Source organism: Drosophila busckii, chromosome X (assembly GCF_011750605.1).
Source record: "Drosophila busckii strain San Diego stock center, stock number 13000-0081.31 chromosome X, ASM1175060v1, whole genome shotgun sequence".
NCBI classification, from domain to species: domain Eukaryota; kingdom Metazoa; phylum Arthropoda; class Insecta; order Diptera; family Drosophilidae; genus Drosophila; species Drosophila busckii.
The window spans coordinates 2,276,820-2,295,324 of NC_046608.1; positions in this window are offsets into that span (position 1 = coordinate 2,276,820).

The window sequence follows — 18,505 nt, forward strand, 5'->3', positions numbered from 1 at the left end:
ACACACACAGAGAGAGAACTGTTTCGTTACAGTTTCGAATAAGTCTACGCTTTGCCTGGCAGCCTTTGGCCTTTGTAGTTTGCCGCATTTTTGATTTGGATTTGGTGTTTTTTTTTTTTCTTTCTTCGACTGCTCAAATAGTTTTTGTTATTATTATTTTGGTCTTTTGTCTGGTCTTGGTCTTCGACACTTTAACGGCCCAAGCGCGGCTCTTTGTTTGGTTAATTATGCGTCGGCCCAAGTGGCGCCAGCTTTGACTCTTCACTCTCTCTCCCAATCCCAATCCCAATCCCAATCCCAATCCCAGTCCCAATTCCATGCCAAGGGAGTCGACGAAGTAGATTCTGGCAGCTCGTTCACAAATTTATTAATTTTCGGCGCGTTTATTTTCCATCGTTTATTAATCGATTTTCACTTAAGAGGCCGCAACGCAAATCAATTATAATTATGTATGTTTTTTTTTCTTCAATACATTCAAAATCTATTTACGTTTTTATGGAAATGCATTTTCACACGCTACTTTAGAAAGCGTTCAACTCTATCTCTCTCTGTTTATTCAAACACAATTGCAAGCTTTACTTTTCACGCTCAGAGCACATGGCAGACAAATTGATAATTATATATATGCAATTGCAGCAGAGCCACTTGGCCCTAACCACATATGCATAGAGGCATACATACTACAGCGGCTAAAGAATTAAAGAGCAGAGTTGCCACCTGCCACAGCTTAAACTTAGTTAGTGTGGATGGAAATTGTAATCACTAAATTCTAATTGGTGAATTAATTGACTTAAAGTTCATACAACAATTGATTTAATTAACTTGAAAGTTCTCTTCAGTACGACTGTCCATTGCTGATTTTGTTGGTGAGTTCAACAATGGAGAGCATGCAGTGAAATCGAATGCAGTTTATTGTTTTAATATAAGAAACAGCGCAGGCGTCTGTGTTGTAGAACTTACTGGTGATTGGTGTTAATTGATTTCATTCTTGTACAAATTTCACCAACGCTTTGAATGGACATTGGTTATTTACAAGCTTAATCTGTGCTGCTGGCTTTTCCGGTGATTGGTGTGAAATTCCTGTGCAAATTTCACCAACGTTTTGTATGCACGTTGATGAACTTTAATCTTAATCTGTGTTGATGTATTTACTAGTGATTGGTGTAAATTAGTTACTGCATAAATTTCACCAACGTTTTGTATGCACGTTGGTGAATTTCTTATCTTATCTTCACTGTCTACAAAGCTCAAGCTAAAATCTTTTTTGCTCAATTCCAATAGAAAAATGCCCCGGACTCTCAACAGTCACTTAAAGTTGCATGCAGCTAATTCTGATTCCAATTCCAGAGATTCGGCTGCCTCTTAAATTTTCACAGTGTAAAATCGTTGCCAAACTGCTCTAGGCAAGTGGAGTGAGTACTTATGGTTGGCACTGTAAGTGATCTATGAAGCGGTGGCTAGAAATTCAGCGTTTCAGTTTTGAATTTTTGCGTTAAGAGAATTCTCAGCAGCAGCGACTGAGACTGAAGCTGAGCAGCGTAGGCCTGGCCCATGTCAGACAATGTGTCAAATACTCATAATTATAGGTTAGTGGTAGTGTAAAAAGAAAAGGAGATATGCATACATATGTAGAGAACAAAGCAGACAGCAGAATAATCATTTATATGAAAGATGAGCGCAGTTGTTGCTGCTGCTGCTGCCAAAAGGAGTCGAAATCCTTTTTTTTTTGTTTGTGGTTGGCTTGGGGTCAGAAGTTGCGCAATGATGAATGATTTGTAGACAGTTGTTGGGGCAAGCTGAAGTGCGGAGTCGAGCACGAAGACGACCGCATGACAAACAGGTGTCAAAAGGCTGCTGGAGGCAGCACACACACACACACACACACACACACACACACACACATATATATATATGTTGCAGCCTTTGATGCTGTTTGCTTGTAGCCAGGCTAATTGCAAGTTGCTGTCTCTCGGCCTTGGCAGCAACAAAATAAAATACGAAAAAGGCATAAAAAAAAAAAACAGAAACATTTATTAGATTTGAAGACACGTTGGCCTGGGCGTTGTTCAAACTGGAGCAGGCGGCGGCCACAAGAACCCAGAGCTCAATTAATTTCATTACAAAATTGTTTGTTACTACCAAAACGAAATAAAATAAAAGACAACTAAAACAATTTGTCATAGAAATTGTGTCTGCCTTTGTAGATCCTTTTTGTTTGCTTACTACCGACCGCTCTGCTACCGTCTTTGGGCCTGGCTGGCTAATTAAACAAGTCAAACTGCAATCTACATTGCCTTGATAAATGATGCCCAACGCTGTTGCAACTTGCAACTTCGGCAGCCTGCTGAATGAGCGGCAACTCTAAATGTTGCATTGTTACGAGAGTAATTAGTGCAATTGCTGAAATGAATGAATTTCTTTTTCGCCTGTGCGCAAAAATTCTTCGAATTTGCGTCCTAATGACTCAAAGGCACCTGCACTTGGCTACTTGCCCTAGATAAATGGCCCAAAAATTCACTGCCGCCGCCAGCTGTCAATTGGCCAAAAATACTTACGCACTTGCCAACTTGCTAATGGTCTATGCTCTATTTAATAATTACAAGTGCCTATCATTAATCGTATTGATTAAAGTTGCAAATGCTTGCTAAATATGGCTCTACATACATTTTATTAATTTATTAATGCAAAAGCTAAAGTATTTATCTTTATTACCTTATGAACAAAAATTCGTTTTTTTCAAAATGTAACTTGCAGCTTTGCTAATCTATTTTTAAGTTTATTTGAATTAATTCTCATTAATTAATTGTATTAGTTTTTATTTTATTTAATTTAACTATACATTTTATTTACATTTTTGTTTACTTATTTGTATTGATTACTGCTCGTTTTATTAGTCTAATAATATAAATAACATTTATTAAGCTTTTATTTATTATTATAAAAAATTGTACTTTAAAATTTAATATATATTGAAATTGATGCTTAATTATTTGTAGTTATATTCATACTGCTAGATTTTTTATTAGATGTTTTAGATTGATAAAAATACTATTCGCATTTTTGCTTAATTTCTAACATTTTCAATTTATTCAATTCAATAATATTTAGCAGATCTTTTGACTTGGCCTAAAATTTAATTTGCTGCTTTACTATTCAAATTTATATTTATGCATCTAGATTCTTATTTAGATTCAGTTTTCAAATGCAGATTGATGAAAATTTGATTCGCATTAATAATTTAAAAAATTTGTATTATACTCCATTTATTTAATATAATTTTATAAGAGCTGGAGCAGCTTAAAATTAATAATTACTCGCTTAGGGTTTTTGGAAAGCTTTACACATAGCTCAGCGAATTTGTTAAGTTGGCGAGCAGCCTTCAACATTTGGCGGCAAGTTGTGACGCCAAGTGGAGCTCATTTCGGCCTAAAAACAAAGTTTGAGCCACATTGGAGGCGGTTTTGGCGCGCATACACGAAAAAATAATTCACAAATTATGCGAATACAATTTTTAATAATTCTCATGGGGCAAACGTTAAATAAATGAGCGCAAAAGGCAAGGAAAAGGAAAAAACGTCTTTTGGGTCTGGGCCATGTCTGAGAGTTTAGGCCCCGGCGTTGGCCCCGCTTTGCTGCTAAAGGACAGACAGACATATCAAAGCCTCAACGTCTGTTCGCTCTGTTCGTTCTCTGTATGCCCCAAAAGTGGGTTGGAACTAAAATCTTCAACGCGTCGCTGCCATCGGTTGTGGCCAGAAAACTGCAGCAGCTAGTCACAGTCTGCCCGTGGGCCAAGAAATATAAAAAGAAAAGCAAAAGCTGAAGCTGAATGCGAAAACATCAAGTTCAAGTTGGGGCCAGTGGGAGGGACTGTGGGGCATGTGGCGTCGTGGTGGATGCCACAGTGCTACATTGATAATGCAAACAGGCTGCCAGGCAAAAGGCAAAGGCAACGAGCCAACGGTTTTTGGATTCTTGCGTTTATACGAGAGCGTTACGAATACCAAAAGCGGCTACATCGTTGTATACCCTCTATAAAGATGAGCAGAGAAGTTTAGAGTAAAAGTATTGCTTTAATAGAAAAATACGTAACTAAATATTTGAGTGCAAAGCAAATAAAATTGTAAATTTCTTTAAAAATGTATTATTTCGATTTAATACATTATTAGTAAATTCATGAATATGTCAATCTGTTTTAACAATGTTGTAAGTAGTGGGAAAAATTTTTAAATTTAAAATCTATAAAATTCAGCCATTCATATAATAAAACTAAACTATTTTGATTTTGAAGCAGCTTGAAAGCTTAAGCTCTGCTTAAGAGACTTTTTTATTAATAGTGCTTATATTTATTGAAATTGAATTACTTTTTATTTTTTATTATAAATATGTAATAAAACTTAACTATTTGTGTTTGCAGCAACTTTTCTTAATAGACTTATTATTATTAGTGCTTTATTTATTGAAATTTAATTTATTGTAGCATAACTTCAAGTTTTTGTTTAATGTAGTTTACAACTCTTTTGCTTTTTACATTTCTTTGACTCATTTTTTTTTTTTTGGTTTGCAGTTTGTCGGCATTTGGGGTTTTGAAGTATTCGCTTTGCTTTTATATTTGACTTTGGCAGCATCACGAAGATTTAGCATGCCAAATGCGCAGGTTCAAAAGCCAAACAAATTGTTGCTCGCGCTCTCGCTCTCCCGCTCTCCCGCTCTCCCTCGCGCTGTCTCTTTCGCGCCTTTGTGGTTTGAAAATTTCTCTAGTTAGTTGCAGATTTCACAAGCTCAATGGCATTCATTCACTCATTCATTCCATTTCGCTATGCATGCAGTCATTCATTCAATCATTTGCTCATTTATATTATCGCTAATGGGCAAAAATATTCAGTGCCGCAACCTCTTTGCGCTCTCATAATTAATACATTTAATTTGGCGCAGTTTAACGCCCATTTTTCCACAAATTTTTCGTAACTATATGCTTATGCTCATGTGAAGTCGGTAATGAAGCAAATCGTTATTTATCTGGGCTCATTAAGCCCGGCCGCCAACCAAATGAGAGAGAGAGGAGCCCACTAAACAAAACAATTTGAAATTCTCGCAACATAAATGAACATAATGTGCAGATATATATATATATATATATATATACATATATATTTCAAAATGGTTATATTGACTTTTGGCAACTTGTTTTGCATTTTTGCCTAAATAATTATATAGTTCGTGATATTAACACTTAAACAAAAATATTTAAAGTAAACCCAAAGCCAAGATATTGCAGCATCGGAAATTGCTTTGCGCAAATATTAATTATTTATTTTACTTTATAGCAACTCATAAAAAAATTTGTATTTGTATTAAAATGCAACATAAATAAATTAATAATAGACATATCCGTTAAGTTTTAATTCCGATTACTAAGTAACTAAATTATTTGCTTTGAAAAATGTTCAATAAAATAAATATTAAATATTAATAATCATAAGTAAGATTAAAAGCTTAATTGCAGCTACATAAATTAATAATAAGCGTGTCTTCAATTTTAAATTACGCTTATTAATTAACTAAAGCTACATAAATAAATAATAAGCGTGTCTTCAATTTTAAATTACGCCTATTAATTAACTAAATTATTTGCTATGACAACTGTACAATTGTGATGACGTTGACAAATAATCGAAAAGTAATTCGGGATTATCTAAGATGATTCAAAATATTCTAAGTGAAAATAATCCATTAAAGTAGTCAGATTACAATTATTTTCAATAAAATTTGTTTTATTAAAAGTATTGCATTTTAATTTTATTTTGTTGAGAATAATTGAATTTATTGAAAATAATTGAATAGAATCTAAAGCATAATTCTCTGAACTCAAATAATGCTAAATTAATTTTTTTTCGTAATAAATAGTTGAAAACTGAGTACGATATAATGCTAAAAATAATTGAATTAATAATTCATTTTTATTGAAATTTTAAGTAATTCAGCAAAATAAAAATATGCAGCAGAAAATTAAAAATTTTCATTAAAATAAAAACAAAACAATTAGTATTGATAACAAATACAAATTCAAATTCAACTTAAATATTAGGCTATGCATTATTAGAATTCCTATTCCCAGACGGGGGTGGAGGTGTTGTCAATCAATTTGAGCGCTTTGTTGTTTTGTCTGTTGACGCGTGCTCTGATTTGAGTTTGAGGTTGAGACAAGTTTAGCTGTTGACAGAGAGTCTGTGAACTTGTCAGGCAACTGTCACAACAACTCATCAATGAACTGTTGGCTGTTTGCCTGTTGTTTTTTAGCTCTCGTTTTTTTTTTTAATTAGCTGCTGTGACATTTTTATGAGCTGCCACAAAAGGGGTTGGCGGCGTTGCTTTGCTATATATATATATATATATATATTTTATATGATGCTGCCAACATGCTAAACTGTTGTTGTTGTTGCTGCTGCTGCTGCTGCTGCTGACAGCGCAATAAAAATTAATTAAGTAGCAAGTCAACTTGTGCTGTAGCCGGGCCCAAAACTCAACTAAAACCGAATCCCAAATGCCATAGTTATCATCCTTTAAGCACGCACTTGTTGTTGTTGCTTTTGTTGTTGTTGTTGTTGGTTTGTTTATTGCCTACCTACAAACACCAAACAAATGCGAGTCGCCCCCACCCTCTTTGTCTTTTAATGCGTGCACTTTTTGTTGTTGTTGTTGTTGTTGTCAACGGCTAAAGGCCACGCCTTTTTTGCGTTAATTCAGCTTTGCGCTGAGCAAGCCTCAAGCCAAAATCAACTAACCCCCAACTCCAAGTGCCCAAAAGCCCTAAACCCAAACCCAATCCCAGTTCCAATCCCAGGCCAATCCAAACGCCCTCACTTCTGCCGCGCTGGCACTTTGTTTGCCTCTTGCTTGCTCTTCTCTGTTTTTTTTTTTTTTTTTTTTATTGTTGCTGTTGTTGTTGCTGCTGTTGTTGATGTTGTCATTGTCGTCAGCGTGCGTCGTTGCTGTCGTCTGTTGATTTCTTTATTTGATTTTTTTATTCGTGTGTTTATTTTTTATTGGAACTTCATTAAATGTTGCCTTTTGTGTCGCTGGCATGTCATAAAAACACAGAGCGAGAGAGCGCGTCGAGACCACGCCCACTTACCACAGCATGCGCATCAAACGCGGCGTATGCGTAATTTAACAGGCAGCTTAAATTTGTTTGCATTATTGTTATACAAATGCACACAAAAGCTGAGCCTGCAACTATTGTGCATTTACTTTTGGCATATACTATATAATAATATTATTAATAGTATATTAATATATATATATATATATATATATATAGATATATTATATATTAATATATAATATATAAAGGATATATAAGATCGTGTGTATATAACTGACTCTTGTCTTGCTTTTATTATTCGTTTTTCGCATACGTTTTGGCATAACATTTTTCATCTTTTTAGCATTTTCTTTTGCCTGATCGTATGACAAGATAATGCCCAAGATATATGCGCCTTGTCAGACAACAAAAGCAAACTACAAAACAACATGCAACAGCAACAACAACACAATGCACACACACATACAGCATGAAATACTAATAAAAATTATTTCAGCAAAAGGTGAAAAAAAATATAAAAAAAAAAAAAAAATGTTGAATTGCGACTGCAGCAAGGAAGAGCTTTGACTGCTGCTGACCAAAGTTGGGGCAGCGGCAACAACGGCGGCGGCCAAACAAAATAAAATTTATTAATTCACAATAATAAATTTTTGTATTTCTCATATTTTTATTTTTGTTGCTGCTGCTGCTGCTGCTGTTGCTGCCTCGCTATGTTTTGTGTCTTTCGTTTTCGATTTGTATCGAACGATAATTACAGGTTATGCTGTAAGAAGAAAAATGTATTTTTATTTTTTATTTAGTTTTTTTTTCTGTGTTTTTGGCGTTCCCAATCCCAGCCAGCGTATAGTACTTGGCCAACTTGCTTTCTCACTCGGCTTCATAATTAATTGTGTGGACGCGCCAAACAGCCAAACAGTTGAAACTAAAAAGAAAAAAAAAACTATTTGACTTGCAGGCTCCCCTAAAAAGCTTCAGCGTCAATACAAACGAGTTTTCCCATGGACACTCGAGAGCGAGCCACAGGCAGCGGCGGCAACCACACATCTCTGGCAATTTTCATTAGTTTTTCCTGACACACTCTCAGCTACTGTGCGGCAGCGATTTTTTCCACTCCACTCCACACAGCTTGCCACACAGCCCAATCTAAATGACACGTTGCCATAACTCGAGAGGCGCGGCCCAACTCTTCATGTGTGTGTGTGTGTGTGTGTGTAGTAAATTATATCATATTTAAAACTTAGCGACTTCCTTTACTTTTTTTCAGTGCAGCATCAATTATATTTATTGATAAGAATTTAGATTTGAATTCATTGGTTTATTGGTTTATTAATACTTAGCTGCATTTAGAGATGAATTAAATTAAAGCAGCTACTAAATTTCAATTTATCAATCCTGTCAACTTCAAAAAATGTTGTTTCAATTGTCTATTGACATTGAAAGAATTTACTTAGTTGTCAACGTTTATAAAAAATTTAACTTTTCGCATTTGGCGCTTTTTATACACCTTGACATTTTTTTCAGTCTGTATGAGCAACTGATTCTCAACAACTATAAGACCTAGAGCAATAACATTTTGTGTGTAGATGTTTCTATATACGCACCAAATTGCTTTTATTTTTTTTTAACTTATTTCCTGCCCCCTCCGCAGCAAATCGAAAAATACAAGTTGCGCCCACAATATTTAACGTAAAAGTCTGAAAAATCTTTGTTGTCTTCATTAAAGTGTATATAAAAGTAAAATTTTAATGCCTCCACTTGTTTCTATAGCTTATTGATAGTAAAATCCCTGCTGGGCAATCAGCAGTACTTATATCACTTACCCTTAATAATGTAATCGCAGTCGTCACCAAGTGTGTGAAATGGGTCCCCACTAGTGAAATTGGTTCCCATGTTGGACTTGCTGCAAGGTTACCTTTTGTTTTAGATCAAATCTATACAAATGTAATTCACAAATATTTTTATAACTCCAGTATAATAATATTGACAGCAAAATGCAATCTTTGTTTATTCAGTCAATTCCTTATTCGGAAAATTCCAGCGCCTAGGTAAATAACCATGTAAGGAGAAGTGGGATAGGCCAATCGATAGCTTCAGTAACGTTCCAATAATTCTACAAAATTTCGAATTGGCTCTTAAGCTTATACAACAGACTGAATCAATAAATTGAAATTTAAATCAATCAAACTGTACATCATTCTTTAGAGCCCACTGTAGTTTTGGAACCAGCAGCATATGTATAAAAAAAATGTATAAATTTTAATCTAGATAAGCCAAATAGTATCAAAATTTCAATAATATAAGCAAATGTTGAATGGCAGCACAGAAAGTTCATTTATATAATATAACAGTAAATAGCTATAATAAAATATCTTCGTTGAAATGTAGCCTTGGCCTGAAATCTGTTCTCAGCCAAATTGATGATTGTATTTTATTTATGTTATGTTAACCTTTAATTTTATCTATAATGTCTATATACTTTGTTTAAACTCTAATCAGCCAAGCTGCAAGCTATAAGCATCTCATATTTATATTAATACTGCTAAGCATTTGAACGTAAACTAAGCACTTGAAATCATTTGCACGCATTTGTTGCTCAATTTGATTTGAATTAATTTCAATAGCTTTGCAATTATTAACATTTCTCAATTGACAATAGCCCACAATTATGTGAATGGCAATTATGTCATTAAAATGAAATGCAAAAGGCAAATGCGTGTGTGTGTGTGTGTGTGTGAGTGGTGTGAAAAGCGTGGCGTGAGCTTTTCCCTTGGGCTAGTGTCCTTTGTCCTTGCGGGCACATGCAAATCGATGGCGCCATCAATAAATGTTAAGCTACAATATACACACAGTAGCTGAATAAACTGAGTGAGTGAGTGAGTGAGTGACTGAGTGACTTGACTGGCTGGGCATTTAGTCTAATTATGATAATTTTGTGTTGAACGCCTTGAGGCTGCAATCGATCAATTATAAGAGAGCAGTCTGCGCATCCTTTGGCCCCCATGCGCTTGATTTAAACAATTTGCAAATTCGACATTTCGTCAACATGTTGCTCAACATCTCATCAAAACAATATAAAAATAATAAATAACAATAATTAAGTGCAATGAAGCCGCAAAAGGCGGCGGGCCGGGCTGGGCACTTGGCACGCAGCAGCAGCAGCAACAAGCCAACAAACAACGCAGCGATCAACAGCCAGGAATCTTTCACACACAGGCATGCACACACAGAGATACACGTAAGTGTGTGTGTATGAGTGTGGAGTACTCACTGCCAGCCACTGCACGTTGGCACCCTCTTCAGCTTAAACACAGGTTTGGACCAACACCAACAACAGCAGCAGCAGCAGCAGCGGCGGCAACAACACCCTCAACATGGCAGCTAAACTTGCAACATATAAGGGGTAAGAGCAGAGACCATAGCAGCAGCAGCGACGGCAGCAGCAGCAGCAGCTTGCTGTGTAATCAAGGCAGAGGTAGTCATTATATAGTAAGCACTGCCTTAACCAGTGGATTTATGTAGAATACTTACTGTTGCAATATGTTGGGCGCAATTTGATAGCTCTATTAGTGAAAAACAAAAGAAGCAGAACAAAGATTTTATCTAATTACGTATACGAGAGAAACGAGCTTATAAATATGCATTGCAATCATAGAAAGTTCTAATGCAATTGCAGCTGCATAGCAAGCAGCTTGTGAATGCAAGCAGCAATTAAAATATGAATGCAATTTAAATTGCAATATTTAACTATTTAATGAAATTACTAATTAATTAAGTAATATGCAATATAAAATAATTAATTAGTAAATAATAAATTATAATTCATTTATATAAATTATATTTACATTTCTTACTGCTACTGCAGTAGAACAATTTATTTATATTTAATATTAATAATTTCATATTTTGCACAGTAACTTTTGTGACAATTCACAATTTATAAACTACATTCATTAAAATTATGTTAATTATAAAACTTTTATAATTTAGACTGTCTTTTATTTATTTTTGATAAAAGTTTTGCGCACATTATGATTCAATATATTTATTACATTAAATTACAACTAGAAATTTAATTTACTATTTAATTATATGTAATTAACACGATTTAATGCATTTATGTAACTACAATTTTGTAGTGTTATTAATAATATTATAAATTTAGATTGAGTTTTTGAATTAGACTAACGTAACTACATATAAATATATAAATAAAACTTACTATTGATATAATCGATAATCAATTTATTTGCATAAGAATTTCGAATGGAAATTAGACAAATTAATTTAAATGAATAAGATATTAAATATTGTATTTAATGTACATAACTTTAATATTAAGTACTTACTATTATTCCATTTATTTACAAGTGTAAATTTTATACAAAAATAATAAATTCTAGCTGCTAAAGCCAACAACTTGCATTATTTACATTAAAATAAAATGCAAATAGCTTTATTATTAATTACTTTATAACAAATGCTGCTAAATTATGTTTGTGATGTCGAGTGCATTATTTAAATTTCTATATTGATCAGCTGACTTGTCATCAAACAGAGTGATCAACCGAAAGGGTTTATCTTGCGATCGGCTTGCGTTAGCTTTGAGCAATTTGAGCTTGCTTAATAATTATTATTATTAAATGCAGCGTATAGCAGAGGGCGCAACTGAAGGACGTCGGCGTTGATATACAAATTGTTGTTGTTGCTGCTGCTGCTGGTAAGGGCGAAGTTATGTTGATTGATTTCACTTCACGGCGGCCAATCAATCGATCAAAGCGCAGCTGGCGCACTTTATTGAGAGGGGCCAAATTTAAATTGTTCCCGTTTGCTGTTCTCGCTGTTGTTGTTGCTGCTGCTGTTGTTGTTGTTGGCTTAGACATTTAACAGCTACCGTGTGTCAGGACAAGCAGCGCCTAGCGTGATTTTTCCTGTCGCTGCGGGGCATCGATGGGTCGCAAGCAGCTTAAAGTTCGTTTGTGTTTTTTGTTTTTGGTTTTTCGGGCTTTAACTGGCCGCAATGCTGGACGCTTGATGTCTCAGTGTGGCTTAGTGTCTGTAACTGCTGCTGCTGTTGCTGTTGCTGTTGTTGTTGTTGTCTCGGCATAAGTTTCAAACGCCGCTTGGACGTCTACGACCCACTTCAAAGTGATTTACGATTTTGCGACACGCCCTCGCCTAGCAATTTAGTGAACGAATCCCCCTCAGTAATACCCAAACACACATACACATAAAAAGAAGTAGAAGAAGAGGCAGAAATAAAGAAAAAACGCGTAGATATATATATATATCCATACATGCTTAGCAGACTTTGCTTGTATTTTGAACTGTGGTTGGTTGCCTTTAGTTTTGTTGGTGCTGCTGTTGCTGCTGCTGCTGATGTTGTTGTTATTTTCATGTGAAACGCATAAGTTGTACTTTTACCCAAGCAACCCACTAGCAACATTTTACTTAAGCACATTCGCATTCATGAGCTGACTTCGAAGCATTGGGCTTGGCTTCAAACCCCCCTCTAGCTCTAGCTCTATCTCACTCTAGCGCTCTCTCTCTCTCTCTCTCTCTGGGCCATTGCACCCTGTTTGCTGCTGCTGCTGCTGCTGGCTGCCACCAACGCCCACAATGATGACGGCTGCTATCTTTGATATCCGAGCACTCATTGCAATTGTGTTTTCATAACCAGCGAGCATAGCCTCAAGAATAGTTTAACTATTGCTGCTGTTGTTGTTGTTGTTGCTGTGGGTGGTTACTTGCTAGCACTTTCCCTTTTTTTCTATTGCTCTAACATTGCTTTATTTAGAGCTGCGGCTGCTGCTGCTGCTGCTGCTGCCCCCCAATCAACAACAACAATACGTTTGCAATAAACTTAATTTTTATTTACCCAAAGCTAACCACCAAACAAAAGCCATAACATTAAGCCGGCAAACACAATCGTTTTAACTTTATGGGGTTGCTTTTGTCAATGATCTATTAATGGTGTCATTTGCCCCAAAAGAGTTTTCAATTTGTTTTTGGCATAGATTTTTACGAGTCTCTCTCAATGAGCAATAAACTCAAACAAAGCATAAAAACGTATTAATTTCTTAACGATGTCAAAAGTTCAGTTTAACAAAGAATTAGTTAAAGGCTTAAATGTATTTGTTAACCAACTCCTTGCTTAGTAAAAGCATTTAAACAATTATGCCCAGAGTTATGACTACAAACCCTTTAACAACAATTACAAATTATGAACTTTAAGGTTCCCAAGCGTAAAATTAAGCTAAGCCTTAACACTAAGTCTAAATTGTTTAGTTTTACATTTACAAACTTAGCTTTATGTATTACAAAATGGCAAGCAAAGTTTAGTTCCTTTAACTTATGGCTAAGAATTAATAAAAATTAATAATGGAAGCATAGGTTAGATAAGAGAGAAGAGAGCGCACCCAGAGGTAATTTGAGAACATTGGGTGTAGGGCCCAAATATAGGGTTGGTGAGGGGATGTTTGGCGAAGTGGTTAAGAGGTGCAGGGTAGTGCCAAAGAAGATGAGAGATGCTCTCTAACTCTTCTTTGTCTCGTTGGGGTACACCATAGGCTAGGTAAGAGGAGAGAGAGAGCACCTAGAGGCGATTTAAAACCTATGCTGTGAAGAGGCAACACAGATAGAGTTGGGAAGCTTGGAAAGAGAGCACCCAGAGGCCATTAAATACCATCGAGTAGAGGGCACATAGATATGATTGGGAAGGTGATGTTTGGTAAAGGGGTTAAGGGGTGCAGCGCAGTTCCAGTTCCAGTTCTTCTGCATCTTATTGGGGTCTACCAACCGTCGAAAGGACTTTGATGAACTTTAAATGAAAACTCACGTAGTTGTAATAATTAAATAGAACATAAAACATCATTATGAATCGTTGGAAATACAAATCTGTATATAATATAATATATAATCTGTATTATATGTAAAATATATTTATATATATTTATAGACCTCGAACTTCTTTTCATTTTGTAAACTATTGCGTCATCTGGCCAAAGTTCTGCTGCTGATATTAATGTGTGAAAGCTAAGCCTGGCAAATCGTCAGTTTGAGTTTGGAAATTTATAATTAAGCGGGCTTTTAATTGAGATATATATGAGACAGCAATAACTAAACGAGTGAACAACAGTAATAATTGGAGCTAAAGCCATCAACAAATGAAGCCATTTACATATTTGTTGTCGCCAAACTAATTGCTATCTACAGCAGCAACAGCCCCAAGTCGTTGATTGTCGTCAGTTGTTGTCCTTACCCTACCGTTAGTTACAGCCCCAAACCCCTTCAGTTGGCCGCTATCCTTATTGCCGTTGAAGTTGGCGGCAATTAAAGTAAAGAACTCAATAAAATAAATGCAATTAGGAATTAAATTTTTAATGAATTGCAACAAAGTGGCGCGCAAAATGCTCAAGTGCATGTCGTTGGGGCGTGGCCAGGTGTGTGTACAACTGGAAAAGTTTAGCCAAATTGCAAATGGTTTAATTAAGCACAAATGGCTGACAATAAGAGTGTCATTATAATTGTTGACAGGCACAATGGAGAGGCAAGTGCAAATCATCGCCAGGACAGGCCAACCAGTCAACCATTCAGTCAGTCAGTCAGTCAGTCAGTCCTTCAGTCTGTTAGCCACCCACACAACCACCCGCAACGAGCTCGGGCAAGGACACGCCCAGCTTTTGAATAAGCTCAAGCCAGTTTAGACGCAGACGTCGCTGTCGCTGTCGCCGTTGACGTTGCCGTTGCCGTTGCCGTTGACGTCAGTATTTCGAGTTGTTCGTGCAGTGCGTGCATTGAATTAATGAAATCGTAAATGAAGTCGTGCCCAGTGCATAACAAAAAGGTACATACAGTAAATTCAGTGAATATGCGACAGTATTAAAGGAATGTCAACAATAAAGAATATTTAATTTAATACACATTCCCCTATTCCTTATAAAGTTCGCTCATTGCTTGATTGATGCCTAGTCAATTATTTTAAAAATTCTGTTTATTTTATTGCTATCTCTTTGATATATTGATATTTTGATATAATATTATCAACAGCCCTATATTCCATATTCCAGCATAAGTTGATTAAATATAAGTTCAAATCATCATTCACATAAAAAATAAAAAAAACAAGCTAATGTATTAAAAATAAAACTTATAAATTAAATGTTAATTTAAAAACTAAATGGTAATTTGTATATTTTAAATTAAAATAAATAGGTATTCAAAATAATAATAACCGAACTTATACAATGCATTGCCTAAAATAATTTAACAAAATTAAAAGCTAAATCTGGAAAACAAATAAAATTTAACTTAGTTACAGAAAATGCTAAGTTTATATAAAATAAAAATCTATGTTGAGACTGAAACTTAAAATAAATAGATTGCTTAAAATACTAACATAAGTTATCTAAAGTATTGTATGAATTAAATTAAATTAATATATAATATATTTTCATTATAAAAAAAATGATAACTAAAAATATCAACCAAAATAAAGCAAAAATATAACATTAAAATAAAAATAAAATAAAATAGAAGATAAATTAAAACAAAATATATACATATATAAAATATTAATGAAAACATTAAATGAAATATAAAAAAACGTATATCAAATAAATAATACAGAATCATAGCTACAAAAATGTTATAAAATATTAAAATAATTTACGAATAAAACTGATAGTAAAATATGTAAATAATTGCAGCGTGAGTGACTGACAGGCTTCACTGTAGCAGTCTTAAGGCTGATATGTTGTTCTTATTGTTGCCAGGAGTGTTAAGCGGCAGGTTCTGGGGCTGCGAGGCATTGAGGCAATCAGAGCCACTCAAATATGGCAACAATGCCTAAAAAGGAAGGACCCGCAATGGTCGAGGGCTGAGGGTGAACGGGGGGCGTGCCCAGCCACCCAGCGCTGCGAGCAAGTGCGAGCACAAATGAACGAAAGAGAGAGAGAGAGAGAGAGAGCGCACGTTAGAGATGTAGAGATAAGAAGTGAAGAACGCTGATTCGCCCACATAAAGCTCTCACGCACACACACACACACACGCACATACACTCAACCCCATAAGCGTTGTGGGCTGTCGCTGCTGCTGCCCCAGAGTGACTGCAATCAGTCAAGTGTGCAACAACAACAACAACAACAACAACAAAGAGAGCAACAGCAGCAGCAGACGCCGTTATCGGTCAGCCGTTAGACCGCAGCCCTAGCCACAGCTACAACCACAGCCTCTGTTACGCCTACAATGGCCCTGGCCTGGCTATTGCCAGGAAGTTTTGCTGGCCAAGCTGGAAACTAGAAGCTGGCGCTTGGCTCTGCTTGTTGCTTGCTGCTAGTCCCGCAGCCATGTCGTGAGATATGCGCGCCAGACAAGGCTCTGGCCACCACCACCCGCTCATCCCCCCCCAGCTCATCCCAAACAGCAAAAGCAACATCCAACTAACTGAGAGAGTGCTCAGCAGCTCATAGTTGTGCTCATAGTTTGGTCCCTTTAGGGCTGACGGCATGTGCTATGCACACTTTGGGTTTTGCTTGTGGCCTCAAACATGGGTGGATATATTCACATTGTTCTAGTGGTTGCTGTGCTGCTGTTGCGAGTGGGCGTCAAGTGGGTGGAATTTTTTGAGGCACATTTGGGTGTTTTGTTTGTTTATGCAACAGCGCAGATTCCCATGCATCATTCCATGCCACTTTGTGTTGCACGTTCTTTAATTAAGTCGCATTAGCGCAAGAAATTAAGCAAAAGTATTAAATCAAATCAATTTTATATAAAAAATTACTTAGAATTGAATAAAATTAACAAATGAGAAACATTTATTATTGTTGAAATTTATCAAACTACATAAATTGAATGGGAAAATTAAGCTATATAGTACATTATCTAGTAATATAACTGAACTAAGCCATTTGTTATTTTTTTTACTTATAATATATCTCAAAATGATAATAAGTCTATGATTAAAATGTTAACAATTGTTGATTTTGTTGGCGAATTCAACAATGCTAGATATTGTTGAGATAAAGTTAAAGTAAAGCAACGTATTTGAATTCCAGATTCGTATGTTGAAATATTTATTGAATTTATTGCTGAATTGATAAGCAATAACCCAATGTTTATTTCACCAATGTTTTCACCAAAGAAAAAAAAGCATGGAATTTAGTCTAGTCTAGTTGACTAATAAATAATAAATGATTAATAAATAATAATTTGAATGATGTACAATTATGCAATTCTTTTAATTGATTAATATGCATATATACACACACACACACACACATATGTAAATTAGAATTACAATCTTAAGCAATTGATAGCGCAGCTGCAGCTTAAGTTAATCGCAGCAAGTGACAGCGCAAAAATAAATATAATAAAATTGAAAGCAATTTGTCACTTGATCTACTTTGTTGCTATTTACATTTGTGTTTGTATGTGTGTGTGTTTGTAGACTTTATAAATTTACAAAAATAAGCAGAGAAGCAAGAAAAGGAAACCGAGATACAACTGCGCAACATTTTGTGGCATTTTGCACGCGATGCGCTCACACTGAAGCCAACCCAGGCAGCCAGGCCAGGCCAGGCCAGCCCAGCCTGTAAAAATTCTAACGGCGCAGCAAGGATGAGAGCGCGCCGCTGTCGCAGTCGCTGCTGCTGAGAAAGAGATACTGTGGGCGAGTGAGAGAGCTCGCTAGCGCGTGCCAAAGTTGTAGAAGCGTCTCGCTCGCACAGCGGCCATCGCTCTAATTATAGGTTAGCTCATGCTGAGCATAATACAATGCTGCGATTGGCCGAACCGCATGACGGCGTCGACGCTGGCGCACACGCAGCGCAGCTGCTGGGCGTGGCTCAGGGCCATTCGTGTATACAAAACAACAGGCAAAGCAGCGAAACTGGTTTTGAGAGCGCGCGCGCGTGTTTGCATTTATGAATGAAACACACATACACACAGACACACACACACACACACTTGCAATACATCATCGCGTGGCCGAACTTGTGTTCGACGAGTTTGCGTTCGCTTTTGCTTTTCGGTGGTGGCTTTTGCCGAGGCTGCTGCTATTGCTGTCTTGCTCTGGCTCGCAATGCGCCAATGTTACGTGACGAATGGCCGCTGCGCTGTCGCTGTCGCTGCTTTGCTGTGCTGCTGCTGCGACTTTTGCTTCTACGTTTCGTTGGCGTTTGGGTGCTGCCAACGCTGTCGCTGTCTCAGTTTGTTGGCGCACACAAATGCAAACAATTGCAAATCGCGCTCTCTCTCACAGCCACAGCCGTAGCCCGTAGCCCTGCGACTTGACGAGCAACGGCAACTTGTTTTGACGCGCCCTCTGCTAAATAAAAAACGCAACAACAGCAACAGCAGCAGCAGCAGCAAGAAGAAGAAGTAACACAACAACAACAATAACAG